At 36.1% G+C, this 14,739-nt stretch overlaps 1 long non-coding RNA gene across 1 annotated transcript; it reads left to right on the plus strand.

The window, feature by feature from the left end:
• Nucleotides 1–2,057: 2,057 nt before the first annotated feature.
• LOC131552875 (uncharacterized) lies at nucleotides 2,058–7,249 on the plus strand. The gene is made up of 3 exons (XR_009274065.1): nucleotides 2,058–2,348; nucleotides 4,022–4,127; nucleotides 6,810–7,249. It is a non-coding gene; the product is annotated as an uncharacterized LOC131552875 (long non-coding RNA).
• Nucleotides 7,250–14,739: the final 7,490 nt, after the last annotated feature.

Below are 14,739 nucleotides of genomic sequence, written 5' to 3' on the forward strand. Positions count from 1 at the left end.
GTGATTATGAGACGCTGTCTAAGAGTGCAAAAATAAGACTTAAGGGGATTAAATTACATGACACAGAGCTCAGAGAATTTACGTCTGCTGAATCACTCTGATCACGAGTGTATGGTATACTGCTGGGTTTGAATTACAGCAGCACATGTGGTATTTGTTTTGAACATCAATTAATATTGATGATCCATTACAGCATCCTCCAAGCATCTATTTTTAAGATTTCAATTTAGAAGCACTTTTATCTTATGCCTGAGACAAAGTACTCTATTGACTTATCATTCATATCATAATTATTGCTTCTGCGATATGTTGCACTGACTTTTTTATTTAATAAAATAAAAAAGCACTATTAAAATAAATCTTCATAGGGCTTTTTTGTTATGAAACACAAATCAAGCCTATAAAAAGCACACAAATTTCACTTTGCACTTTATAAAATTAAGCAAACATTAGGCTGAAGAACGTTGCACAAAGAAGCTGACAAACGTCCCAAGTGAACTCTGTTTAAATTTCGGGGAATATGGTGAAGTCAAGCACAAGACATAAAATTGTATTGTCTGATCATAATAAATTAAGGCACTGGACAGAGGACAACCCAGAGAAAAGCGAGGAGGCTTCCCGGGAGAGAGGCAGTTCAGGCCAGACGAGTGAAGTGTGGGTGTGTGTGGGTGTGTGTGTTATAGCCACACAAACCAAACTACTCAATCAGTCCTGAGCAAGAGGGAATGGGTCATGCATAAGAAAAATCGAAAGAATTAAGGGGGCTGGAGTGAAAGTGTCCCTGAGTGCAGAGCGAGAGCGTGTACGTGCGTTTGTGTGTAGCTCTGAGGACTATATTACCCCTGGGTTGTATGAAAGGGTGTAAATCAGGAGGTCCAACCGCACTGTAATGGCCCCTTTGGGTCAGTCTGCCGGCCCTTTAAAGGGCTAAAAGCGATGGACGTTGGAGGGAATATACTGCTGAGAGTGATGAGAGAGGGGAGAAAAAAAAAAGAAAAAAAAAGCGGTGACCTGAATCATTTTGTTTTAAAAGAGTTGATTTTTTTTTTTTATCAGGTTTTACACACAGAATAAAGGGTTGTGATAAAATGCAAGTGTTAAAATGATTCCTTATCACTTCAGGGATCAGTTTGCTAGCTAAGGGAATAAAATAGTGTTACAGGCCTCTGTGAAATTATTATAAGCTTTCAACAAGCTCTATAATCATCAGTTATGCTCTATATAAATTATATTTGCGTGTCAGTATCCACAACCTTAGATATTTACTGTTATAAAACAAAAATGTTTACAGAACATGAGTAGAGTGCCTAATAAGAGTGCTGTGTCCCATTTTGTCCACTGAGGGTAAGGGTATTAAAAGTGAATCAAAGATTTTAAAAATAATATTAAAAATATATATAAATAATATCTGTGTTTTTGCATGACCTATTTTCTCCAGAAATATTTTATATTTTTAATATATATTTTAATTAGAATTTTTTTGCACTGTGATTTCTTAACCTGCTGTGCTAAAAATCTTTTATCTAATCTAGTACACTTGGTCAAAAATGACCATCTTTTTAAAAACTGCTTGTAAATCTCTCATTATTCTATATTATCACCAAATCTTGGATTCAATTTTTGTCAACTTGTTTTCTTTCAATTAGCGCAGGTTTTTGAATTTTGATTTTGAATGATTTTTGTAGGCCGGTCATTTTTAACCGGGAACACCACAAGTGTAAGAAGGTTAGGAAAAAAATCCTTAGAAAGTACAAAAATTATACTATTTTTGAGGGGAACTTTTTATACCCTGTGCGAGCAAAGTCGGTCAATTTTAGTTCAGTGTGATAAAATGAACTAGCATTTTTGGGATCAAAATGACTGGAACACAACACGAGGGTAACATAACCTACTACAAATTATTTACGAAAACAAAAATTTGATTTAGTTTTTTAATTTAGCGTGCTTTGCTTAGTTTTGGTAATTAACAGAGCTATATGTTTGTGCACACATGCGGATTTCTCAGAGACGGTGAAGGTGACAGTCAAATCATTAGTGTTAGCATCAGTGGGGTGGATAACATTAGCGCTGTGCCTCCCCATCTTCCTCTTTCTACTCTTCCTGTAACCTCAGAGGTGGAGAAGAAAATGAAGGAGGATTAGTAGAACTCTGAATCATCCAAATTACTCTAAATGACTTCTTCCAGAAGGCACAGCCGATGTGTGGCATGTTTAAGATGACATTTCAGTCGTAGAGGTAATTTGCATTCTATTTGACTCCGAACGGCACGCCGATATTAAGGATTCCGCTGGCATTTTTTTGATTCGCTCAGTTCAAAGATACACGCTAAGCAGCCGGGCTTAATCAGGGTAAGCACGACTCCTGTCAATCTAAGACAAAAGACACGGAGCTCCTCTAAGCTCCCGAGGCATTCTGCCCTGTCCACTCATGACACAGAGCAAATCTCCACTGCATCAATTCATCTTATTAAACAAAGATCTCAAACCGAACACATGTATCGGTAATATCGCCGGCGAAATTAAAAGAAAGCATGGGAGGGGGGTAAAAAGGAAGCAGGAGAAAAAAGATTACGTTCAGGTTATTACATGCGGCTGCACATCACGAGGTGTGAGGCTGCTGTGATCCTGTTGCTAAGATACTTGGCTAATACCACAGAAACAAGCCCATATTGCTAATCTAGAGGAATCCATGCATGCCTCCACATATTTTGGCAGTGTGAGCTTGGACTCCATTACATGTCGTCAGTCCCTCACCTAGAGTCTATGGTGTCTCCCTTCTTATCTCCGTAAGCCCCCCAAGATCTGAAAGAAATATAGAAATGTGACACACTTTTGCCGCTATATTTGGTGGCCGTGGGCAATTTAAAAAGGATTACACTTTGGGAGAAGGTTCTATGAAAGTAGAAAACATGTGCATCCAGCCATAAGAGTCCTTCAAAGAATGCAGATCTGGAAAAAAAGCACCTGTTTTGATACGAAACACATTTTGTGGTCCTCTCCATAGAATGAGAGCACTTAGGATTTTCAATGCATTACCAATATGCTCTATGAAAATTAGCATATAATGCTGAGATGCTCAGATGTGTTCAGACTCGTTGATGCGCACTGAATTGTATTGTAAGGTGATTCAAGCTAATCTGAAATCCGATTTACTGAAATAATTTAGGACTCAAAAATAAATTAGGATATTTCAATAAAGCAACTTCTATACTAACAAACAAACATTTTATTAGATAACAACAACGTAGGTGTGAATTCAGGTTAATTGGGACATTTTTCTCAGTCATCTCAATTGCAAAAGTGTCCCAGTTGACCTGAATTCACCCTGTATAATATAAAAATCAAGAGTACATGCACTGTGAAAAAAAAAAAAGTTGAGCGAACTTAAAAAAAATATTTTTACCAGCTTCAGCAGATTTTTGAGTTTGCTCAACTAATTTTTGTGGGAGATTCTCAAAATTTTGTTGTATAAACTTAAAACGACAAGTTGAGAAAACTCAAAAATCTGCTGAAGCTGGTTGCCTTAAAATTTTAAATTGGCTCAACTTTTTTTTTTTTTTACAGTGTGGTAATTCAGTTTTTAAAAAAGGCAAGAAAAAAGGTTAAAGTGTCCGCTCTGAGAGATGAAGTTTCAGATAGTCTATAATACATTTAAGTATTACAAGCTTTAAAAAGGGCATTCAAATCTAATTTAAAAGACAGCTGTTAACTTTCTTTCTTTCTTTTTTTTTTGCATTAGTCTGTGTTTTAGGCAAATACAGTATATCTGTACAATTATTTGACTGATAAATGTGTAGAGCATTCAATACAAAATTTGCATTTCATAAATATTTTTCTATGACAATCTTTGTTTTGCACAACTGAAGATTCAACATAATTAAACAAATTCTGTGAAAAATGTAGCAAAAGATGTGCAGGTGACAGCATAAAGGTTCATCTCTAGAAATGAACTGGACCCTGAGGGTTTTGGTGTGAAAGCGAGAAGAGATATTCTGGTTGTGACCTGTGTAATGTCTCAGCAGAAGTCCAGTGGTCTTACAGAGGGAGATGGAGAGTGGACGCACATGAAGTTCAGAGTTCTGTTCAGAATCATCTCGGCTCAAGGCATTATGTCCACTGAAGATACAGGTGAGAAGGTACTGGACTGGTTACAGCCTTTCTTCAGCATCCCTTCTGACCTGAAACATAGAAAAATGTAATGCAAAGAGTTAAAAATAATCCATTAAACAATATATGGGTTTTGCATTACCTGTGATTTTACAAAATTTATATATCTATTTATTAATTATTTGTTTTCTCTTTTCTGCACTGTTGAGATAAACTTTTTTTTTTTTTTTAATAAGATAAGGTTTAGGTGTATGTCTTGTTATTTTTTCCACTTCTGTGAACTGACATTTGAAATTAAAAGCATTTATTTACTATAACGTCACTAATTCATCATGAAGCAAAATCAGCACCTTTATTCTTCCTTTATGTGTGAATTGTGCAGTAAGCATCAATGTGTGTGTGTGTGTGTGTGTGTGTGTGTGTGTGTGTGCACATCCAAGTAAATGTTACTGTGAACACTTTCTCCAGGCACATATTGTTATTGCTGCTAAAGAGTAAACAGAGCAGGTTAGATCGATATGGAGCAGAGCGGTCGGGAAGACAAACCCTTCTCTTTTCCTCTCTACCGCTCCACTCGTTTCTCCCAGTGGCGGCAGAAAGAGCCTTGTTTACTGGCGAAGGGTCTGGCCGTTGATTGTCATCCCCGCGGTAATGGCAATGCGTGCACCAGATCAATAACCATCTGCACCAGTCCTCAAGCAATAACATTCAATAGGAAAATCCATTTACTTTTACTTACCTTTCATTTCTTTCATTTTACCATAAGGACAGGCAGCCTGGGCAGTGGGCTTACCTAGGAGGGCATTTAGCATGGGACCCCAAACACCACTAGTACCTTAAGCCTGTTTTTTTCCCCACTCAAAATTGGTGGCCAGTTGTGAAAAAGGCAGACTTTTTAAAAGAGAGAGAAAGGCAGGCAGAGAGGTAAACACTGCAGTACATCTATGCATGTGCAAAACGGCTGTGCTATCTCAAGTAAGAATTTCCTGCTTTACGCCAGAATTTATTCCAACTATAAGTATTAATTATGGAGTATATATATATATATATATATATATATATATATATATGCATATATGCATATAAATAATATTTATGTCTACTTTATATATATTTCATAAGGTTGTGTATGTAAATTTTGTTGTTGTTATTATTATTTTATTATTATTATCAGTTAACACTTTTATACTTTATGTTAAAATTTATTTGGACTATTTATTATAAAGTGTTAAATCAATTTATACACACACACACACACATACATATATATACAGTATGTATTATGTGTGTTGTATTATGTATTTATATGTATATGTATTATGTATATTGTATAATATATATTTTATAAAATATTATTATTATTATTATTACCATCAATAACATCATTATGATCATCAGATAAGATGTTTATGCCCAAATTTTTTGGACTATCAGTATTTATTATGAAGAGGATTTTAAATCTATAAATATACACACACACACACACACACACACAAACATTTTATGTTTTTACATTTTTATGATTTTACATATTTATTTAATATACATAAATATTATAATAAACATATTTTTGATTAGATTATTAACAATTATTTTTCATACAAAATAAATGAACAGACAGACATTATAAACAAATTTGAAATTATTTAAAGTTTTCATTGTCTTCTGCCATCACTCTCCAGAAGCTGGCCTGTATATGTGTCTCTGCTTCATAACAATGAATCTGGCTGGCCTCCCAATAACCCTGCTCCCATAGTCTAAGTCCACCTCCCCATCGTCACACCAGCAGCCAAATATCCATGCAAAAAAGCAACATTACCAAGCCAGATATATTGTGAGAGACAGCTGAAGCAGTCTACTTCTAAGAACAGACACACACAAACACACACACCAAATGACTTGTGAGTGTGTTTATTGGGGGTATGCTTGTTTATGAATCTGAGTACTTAATATTTGGCACCCACTGTCATTGGGAATGGGCTGTACCTTTTATGATTCATATTTATGAGGTATTTTTGCTAAAGCGTCACCATGCCTGAAAAGTGTCATCTACATCATCTTGTGGGAATGAAGTCAGTAGAGCAAACCATATCCCACCCAGTGAAACTATTTTTAAAGCAACACATATTTACTTTTGAATAAAACAGCACATGAGCATCTTGATTTAAAGGATTAAAAGGGATTTACTAAAATAAATAGGTCAAAGGACACAGACTTCATATGCATGTGCACTTGTGGCAAATGTATTACATACTGTATGTATATATGAGAGTATAAATCTATATAAATATACTTACACTCACACACAGCGTATGTATACTGGCAAATCTAGCATTATTATAGACCGTGTTTGTGATGCACAAAAAGCCACTAGTCTTAAGTATTTATCGGATGTGCTTATGTACGTCGCTATTAATATTCTCAGAATACGTGTAAAGACAAGGCTTATGCCAGAATGTTCCTTTGAGTGTTCACACACATCCTCTGGATTACTGAGACTATACCATATACAGAGGCTTGTAAATGCTTTAGTTAAGAGTTGTCCACCTATTGTTATGGTTTGATAAATATGGCACACCATAGGTGAACTTAATCTCTCTGTGAAGGTCACAAACTTACACATGTACCATACGTGTGCGCTCAAAGGGAGAGATGCAGATTCTGTATATCCACATCACCCTCATAATTTGCCTATTGTTCCAGGTTGAGCTTCAAGCACGCCGGAATGCCAGGACCGCCTGACAGAAGGCCGCTGTACTCCCAGCAGTGACTCACTGAAGCATCCCTGCCATCCCGCATTGTAAAGCTCTAGGCCTGGCATCCTCAACTCCACAGTGAGGCATTAAAGCTGGGCCTGGGATTTCGAAGACTTCAGAAGCCACACACATGCAGATGTGTAAACGCCTGCCCACTGGCAAGCTCATGTAGCACGGTTTCAAACGTACATAATAAAGTTGATATACTAGGCTTAAAAACAAACAAACAATAAAAAAGGATATGTTGTATACTTTTTATATGAGTCCAATAATCACAATTACAGTGATGTAACTTGGGAATAATTGCATCAATTAAAATTTTACAGTTGCGGCAAAGCACTGTTTTCTTAATAAAATATTACACACTGTAACATTCATTGTTTACAATTCCCCTTGCAATATTAAACCATTAAACCTTTATTTATTTATTTTATTGCAGTAGTTTGTTATTAAAAACAGCTTATTCATTTAGAGTTTTTTTTTTTGTGTGTGTGTGTGTGTGTTGTTGTTGTTGTTCTGAAAGTTTTGTGTATGCACAACACAAATAAAAATGCAATTACACAAATAGAGATTTTAGAAGTCAGAGGCAGTACTGCGTGAAATTTGTTTACATCACTTGCTGGTTTTTTTTGTGCAAATATTACAAAATCGTTAATTCCTGCTTTGCAATACTTTCCTTTTGCCCAAGCAATTATAAATAATGAATTTACAACTCTTTCAATTGCTATTACTTAAAGAATGTAGGAAGGGTTGCTTTATGAGACATGTTGAAATAATTATCAAGTAAGTACTGCCAAATTTAGGAGGGAAACTAATGCAGTAAATCTTTGCATTGTTCTGCAAATAAATGCCTTTTCATAAAGTGTGGTAATTAAAGACTTGAGAGATATTACTTTGGTTTAAAAAAAAATAAGGTTGGAAGATGATTACAATATGATTTAAAAAGAAAAAGAAATATATCAAGTAAAATATTCTACCTATCTTGCAAATAATCTAATATCTTGTTTGTATGTGTCTTATGTATGATTGTTTCTGCCCCCTCAGGATTACAGTACATGACAATGCACTGCTGTTTTTTAAATGAGCCTTGAGAATTAAACTACTGCTCTACAAAGCAAAGGTATACGATCATAGAGAAAATATAAGAATTATTCCTCCGTATTTGCAAAGGAATGTTAACAAAATCCCTCGCTTGTAGAACAGATAATCCATGATTGCTTTCACAGGGGACGCTCTCTCTCAATCGGGTGCTGATGTTCAAATGCATCTGAAGTTTCTAGCAGAGAAAATATACAACTAAATGACAGTGAAAGGAGAAACAGAGATATCACGTATTTCTTCTGATTTGTTAAACACAATGTAAAAACATAATATTTTCATTAAAACCTCACAAACAGTCTGATTTGCATTCATTCAGTTTCACACAAACTCCCAGCATATTTCTCATGACATGTGACGTGTCCCGAAGTGATCTGGTCTACAGTGGCGGCCTGCGTCCGTGCTCTTCGAGCATCGGTGGAAAACACACACGCTAGATCTGCCGCTCTGTCTAATTACCTCATACAGCATGGCAACTTCAAAAAAAAAAAAAAAAAAGAGCACGAGGTTGAACTTTCATATATATATTGATCTTAATTATTTCGGCCCCAGAGGGTTAAACAAACTCCAAAGTGGAAGCAGAGGGGTAGCTCTGTTTTTTTCAAGCTTTACTGGGATTTGGTTCAATTGGTATAGAGGTGCACTGCAAAAGAGAGAGACGGGAAAAACAGCCTCGGGCACCTAGCTGAGGATTTGACCTGCTCTTGCAGCCCGGGAGAGAAAGAAACGGAGAGAGGGAGAGACGGAGAGACGGAGAGAGAAAAAAAGCCTGCTTTCCCACACTCTCCAGGTTGGGTTTTTTAAGGCTGGATATACCGGTGCCCCTATAGGTGTGTGCATTTCCAGCACTTTGCTAGGCAATAAGTGCGTGAGATGTTGAACAATTCAAACACTGTGCTGCCGTGCCGACCCCAAGGCTCAGCTTACAGCCTCAAAATTAAACAAATAATAATAATTAAGAAAAAAATCTCAGCTCAGAGTCCCTTCACACACAGAGGCCTCACACGTTCAGCCGAGTCACGCAATGCAGCTCGACACGGCAATATATGATAAAAGGGAATTATATCTGTGTTTGTTGCTAGAAGTTCAGAGGAGCAACCAAGTCATATCCTGCACCTTTGAAGATCATCGACTTTTCAATTGATACTTTTGGTATAAGTTGTGAAAACAAACAAAAGAGGCTACATTTTTGCCGATTGTTAAACAGCTAAAACAACAGTTCTGTACTTAAATTTTAAAAGTATTTAAGTACCATTTTAAAATCTGCTAGTTTTAATGTCATTATTGAGTCAAATTCAAGTGACAAGTACTTTTTTTAAAGCGCTGCAAAAAAGTAAATCACTTTTACTTTTATCTTGGATTTTAAAAATGCTAGTATTTTATATATTTGGCATAACAAAATAATACTTACTTTTGTAAAAGTATAAAAAAATTTTTAAAAAAATTATTTTGCATCAGGCTAAAATTAGGAAATAAAAACTTTACAGTTTGGTCACCTTTATTCTTAAACAACTATTCAAAATAAACACTGTTTCTTTGTACTTCAAATTCTGCTACAGGGATCATACGAAGATCTTTTTTTACTCCATGTATTCTTGCTCTCTCCTACAGTTCTATTTTCCTGGTATTTTTGGAGGAGAGTTCTGCTCTACTATGGTTATGATAATTTGATCGGTGAAGACATAGATATTTGAACTGGAAGAACAGGAAGATGCAAATCCCCCCGTAAATCCCTATGCCATACAAGCCTCAGCCGACGGTGCAGTTTAATATCTGCAGCCATGATTAAAAAGAGAAGGTGAAGCTCCATTGTAGTAATAAGAAGGATGAATGTGCAACACAGGGGCTGGGGGAGGTTTTTTTTTTTTTTTTGATGACCTTTCATCTCCCCATGTCTATGAATTATAATTCAGAGGATATGAAATCTGACAAGGAACTTTTGTTGTCCCTCAAGGCTCCAAATAATTTAGAATATTGATTCAGGTACAAACATTTTATACAGGGTCACCAGTATTCTACATTCTCACTGGATCGCAAAATACTGTGCAAATTCTTCATAAAAACCACATAAACAGAATAAATTTAGATTTGTAAAAAATAATAATAATTATTTTATGTAATTTAACAGTCAACATTACAAGTGTTTAAAATTACAGAATTTATTGTAAATACACACCAATGAATATTTTTTATATTTACATTTTTCAATGTAATCCATTTGATAGAGGTTTTATCAAATTTCTGAACCCAGGCCTTTCCTCTTGTACCCATATACCGAAAAGACAAGCTTTAGCCCTGGCTATGATCATACAAAGTAGGCCACAGTTCAAGGACTGAATATCCGTACAGGCATCTTTTATACTGAGTGAAGGTCGTAACGTCTAATGTTCGCGTGAAGATAATTGACAGTATTAAACTTCAATCTAACCCGTCACTGTTGGACTAAATTAAGAACTAGTCAGAAAGAGCAAGGAAGCAGAACAAACAGCAGAACAAACAGGTAAGCAAAATTGTACATATGCTACCAGGCAAGGTAAACCATTATAAATGAAGTGGAAAAACTGCTCCTTTATGCTTTTTAATACATAATAACATATTATAATAATGATGATGATATAATAGTGATAGTATGTTTAATGTAAGTTTTGTAAAATTCAATTCTGCCTGGGTCAATTAAATTAAGGTCAACTTATTATTTAGTCCATATTGCATACGTTTAATAATTTCAATAGAACAGGAAAAAAATACTGAAAACAAATAAAAAAATAGAATAAACATTTTACTGTAGTTTCTTCACCTGTTCATCAAACCTTAGGAATTGATATTTGATAGCTAAATCACCTATGATTTTTTTTAAAGGTCAAATAAAGCAAAACAATCATTATGTATATATAAAAATGATAAGAACTACAAGTTGACTGTGGATGATAGATATTCACAATGCACTTCTTTCACTTTCAGATAGCCTCTAGATTCAGTCTTAACCACCATTCCATTCAATTCAATAGGACATTAAGACATGGATGAGTCTTTGGGTCGATAGTGTCAGCAGAACTATAGCAAACTCTCTAATGGAAACCAAATTGGGTGGCTGTTTTATAGCAGCAAGCAGAGGCAGACGCACAGAGGTTGAGGGCAATAGACTGAGGTCATACAGGTCAGAGATCAGAGCATTCTCCTATCATAAGGACAGACATCAGATTTACAATTAGACAGGCAAGTAAGGGGGTACAGATATTCACACACACACACGCCAATGAAAATTCAAGCAAATTTGCACAAACACTTAGTTTTATAGGCCTATATGTTAGAACAAGTAAAGTTCGAAGTTTATGCAAACAAGGAGAAAAACAATAATATCTATTAGTTTATATGCATTAAAAGAATTAGGGATTGTAATTACGTCATAATATAATTAATTTACAATGTAATGTAATATAATAAAAACATGAAAAAATTGTGATTGTTCAGGAATATTAAAAGTAGTAAAATATGAGTGATCATTGGATGTTACTTTGAGACAAATAAAGCAATTTCGCAGTGTTTGAGCATTTGTGTTTGAATGTGTGTGTTTACCAGTGCGAAATGACTTCCTGTCACTGAGATACACTGCACTGCCAGGTTGTTTTCTCGCCACACATTTATGTCAATAAAAAAGCTGTGCGTCCGTTCTGGGGACTGCCAGCAGAAACACTGTAAGTAAATTAGGCACTTCAAGTGGCATGAATCACCAGTCTAGTTTCAATATCACTGTGGCGGAAGAAAGTGGAGGCTTAATGATGTAAACCATGTGAAGGTCGTCCCTCCTCTGTCACCAGTAACAGTTAAATGTCGCTCTAAAATTCCCACTTCTAACGACACGCACATCCTTGGACTTTCCAGGTGTGGTCAGGCCTTTTTATTGTTTTATTTTTAATTATTATTTGCAATTCCACCCCTTCAGCATTTAAAATCCTAAAATATATATTGACAGTTATTAGAAAGTTTCCAAACTATATTAATAAGTCTTACCCTAGAGTTTGGTAAATATTTGTAAAAGGTTTAATGGTTAAATTATGACTCCTTGTTGTGTATCATTAAAGAATTGGAGCTTCTGACATAAAAGCTAAATCTCAGGACCGACATTATGATTCCTGATTACAATCTACTCCAATTCCACCCTTTGTTGGGCTTTTGTGTGCTTCAAAACCAAGTGAGCTACTTAAAAAACACCCCTCGCTGGGTCGAGTGAGTACAGACAGTGTTTAATTACAGAGTCGGTTTCTAATGTAGCTTTTAATCTTCATAGTTGTGTGTTCAATAACTAAGAGTACTCTCTTTTCACTAAAAACAAGCTTTCTGGAATGTTAAAAGATTACAGTGAATCGCATTTATATGCATCCTTTGTGTTTCTAAGCACTGACTCTCTGCTCAATACTACAGCTGTCATTGCTGCTGCCCCCTGGAGATAGTGACTATGAAGTGCCTAAATTGGTAGTGACAGACATACAAGAATAGAAATACAAACAAAGTGTACATTTACATCTTTTAAACTTTGCCATAAACCATTATAAATACCTTTAAAGATTCAGTGAAATAGCTTAAGGATCAAAGAGTTCCATCATGTGGCGTCTTCTATTGAAACAAGGAATTTGGACAAGGGCCTGTCCCAATTTATAATATCCAATAGGCTATGCTACATTACAGCCATGAACTGTGGTTTTCTAAAGAAAAGAAAAAAAAATGTGATGCAACAACATAAGTTATCAATGTTTTTTGTCCTTTTTTCCCCATAACAGAAAGTCATATTTGAATTGGCTGGAAACACACATCAGGTCAGGTTTGACATCTGTGTTAAGAATTATCTTATTCAATAAAATCTTAACAAAAATTAAGAGATACAGATAAATGCTGATATATTGCTCTCTCGCTATCTGACCATCTCTTTCAACTCCCATTTAAGAAGTTCAGAGCAGATATGAGGGCAGCTGAGCTCTGGCTGTCCAGAAATGGTTTCCTTCACAACAATGTATAAAGAAGTCAAGGTGAAATTCCCCGAGAAGCTGTAACTTTTCAACATGCAGTTGAATAGTCAGATAGATTTACACGCTTCCGTGACTGACTAACAAGGTCAAGAGCAGGAGGCTAATAAAAATGAAAAAAAGAGAAGAAGAGAGAAACAGAACTCTTCTCTCGCCTCCATTCGAGACCGCTCCACATTCACTACAAGCAAATATTACGCAGAAAATCGTGAGATCAGAAAGTTATAATGATTGTATACCATCACATGCAGATGAAAGAAAAGTCTTCGGGTCAGAGAAGAAACAACCAAATACACGGTTTCCCGCTAACTCTAAATCCGGCTATTCTTTTCTTTCAGCCCTCTCTCTTTCTATTTTCTCTCACGCGCTGACCCGCGGCTTCCGATGTCACAGACACATTAAAGGCGAGTTTATTATCAGGCCGGAGAAAGACAACACACTCAGTGCCTGAATTATGACGACAGTTGGAAATCCGTTGTCTCAAGCATGAAGCCAAATGGACTGTATTTCTTCTCTCTGTAAAAACATACATCATTGAGGGCTGAAGGGCAGACTCTCAGTAGGTAAGCGTTCTGTAGTCGTGGCCCTCACTTAACCAGCACTGGGGGCCAGATCACTCTGATAAAGCAACTATTTAACCCTGACTTGAACTCCCACTGAAAATACAACCCTCATATGGCACTATCTTCCGAGAGGTCGAGAATAAAACAGCGACGGGAAAGAAAATATCACGTGCGTCCAACGAGCCAGAGAAAGCAAACATTTGCTCAAATTCATAAGCTTGTTATTTGGGTTTGCCTAAGATCTTATCACCTATCCCGATCCAAAACACTTACAGATAGTAAATATTGTCTGGGGGACTTAAACATCTCATATTTTGTCACCCAATTTATATAAGCCAACTGCGTGATTTATTATTTTTTTTGTTATTTTTTTTTAGTCTCTAAAAATGAACAGCATCATCTAAAACAGTAGACATAACATGGATACATTTACACATAAAAAATTGTTCTCACATCCAAACAAAAACCTAGACAGCTGTCAATCAGGCGTCTGTCACTAGTAAGTTTCTCAGGGTTGGGCTGTGCGCTGGCATCCCCACACTGTTTTCAGATAAACAGTTCCTATTACACTGCAAACAGCTCTTCGTGCCCTCCCCTCCCCCTCCGAAAACAGAGTCATAATTCAAAACAAATGATTCCAGGCTTTGATGAGAGCACTTTTATGGGTCACAGAGAGTGAACCTCCCTACCGACATCTGTTTGATTTTATCTACTTGAACTTTATCCTCAGCCGGAGATTTATCGGCCTGCGCTGGACCGAGCCTGTTAAAGTCGCCGTAACAGACAGGGTGAGAGAGGGACCGGGGGCTGCGGGGGTGATTGTGAACAAGTGAGCAAGTAAATGAGTGTAGAAGAGCAAGTGTGTGAATTAATTAGTCGCAATGAGTGGACGAGTGATTAGTGTGTGACCAAGGAAAAAGAAATGCCCAATAGGAACAGAAGGAATCTGTGAGAGTGGTCCAGAGGGTGGAAGATGACGGGAATTACAATAGTCCTTCACAAGAATCATTCAGAGAAAAAAAAAAGAAGTATGATATATGCATACACTAATAAAAAGTATGGAGTCGGCAAGATTTTTGGAATATTTTTCAAGAAGGCTCTTATGCTAACCAAGGCTGCATTTTCTTTATATAAAAATACAGTAAAAACTGTAATATTGTGAAATAATGACCGTTTTCTATTTTAATATATTTAA

The sequence above is a fragment of the Onychostoma macrolepis genome, chromosome 14, assembly GCF_012432095.1.
Source record: "Onychostoma macrolepis isolate SWU-2019 chromosome 14, ASM1243209v1, whole genome shotgun sequence".
Lineage (NCBI taxonomy): Eukaryota > Metazoa > Chordata > Actinopteri > Cypriniformes > Cyprinidae > Onychostoma > Onychostoma macrolepis.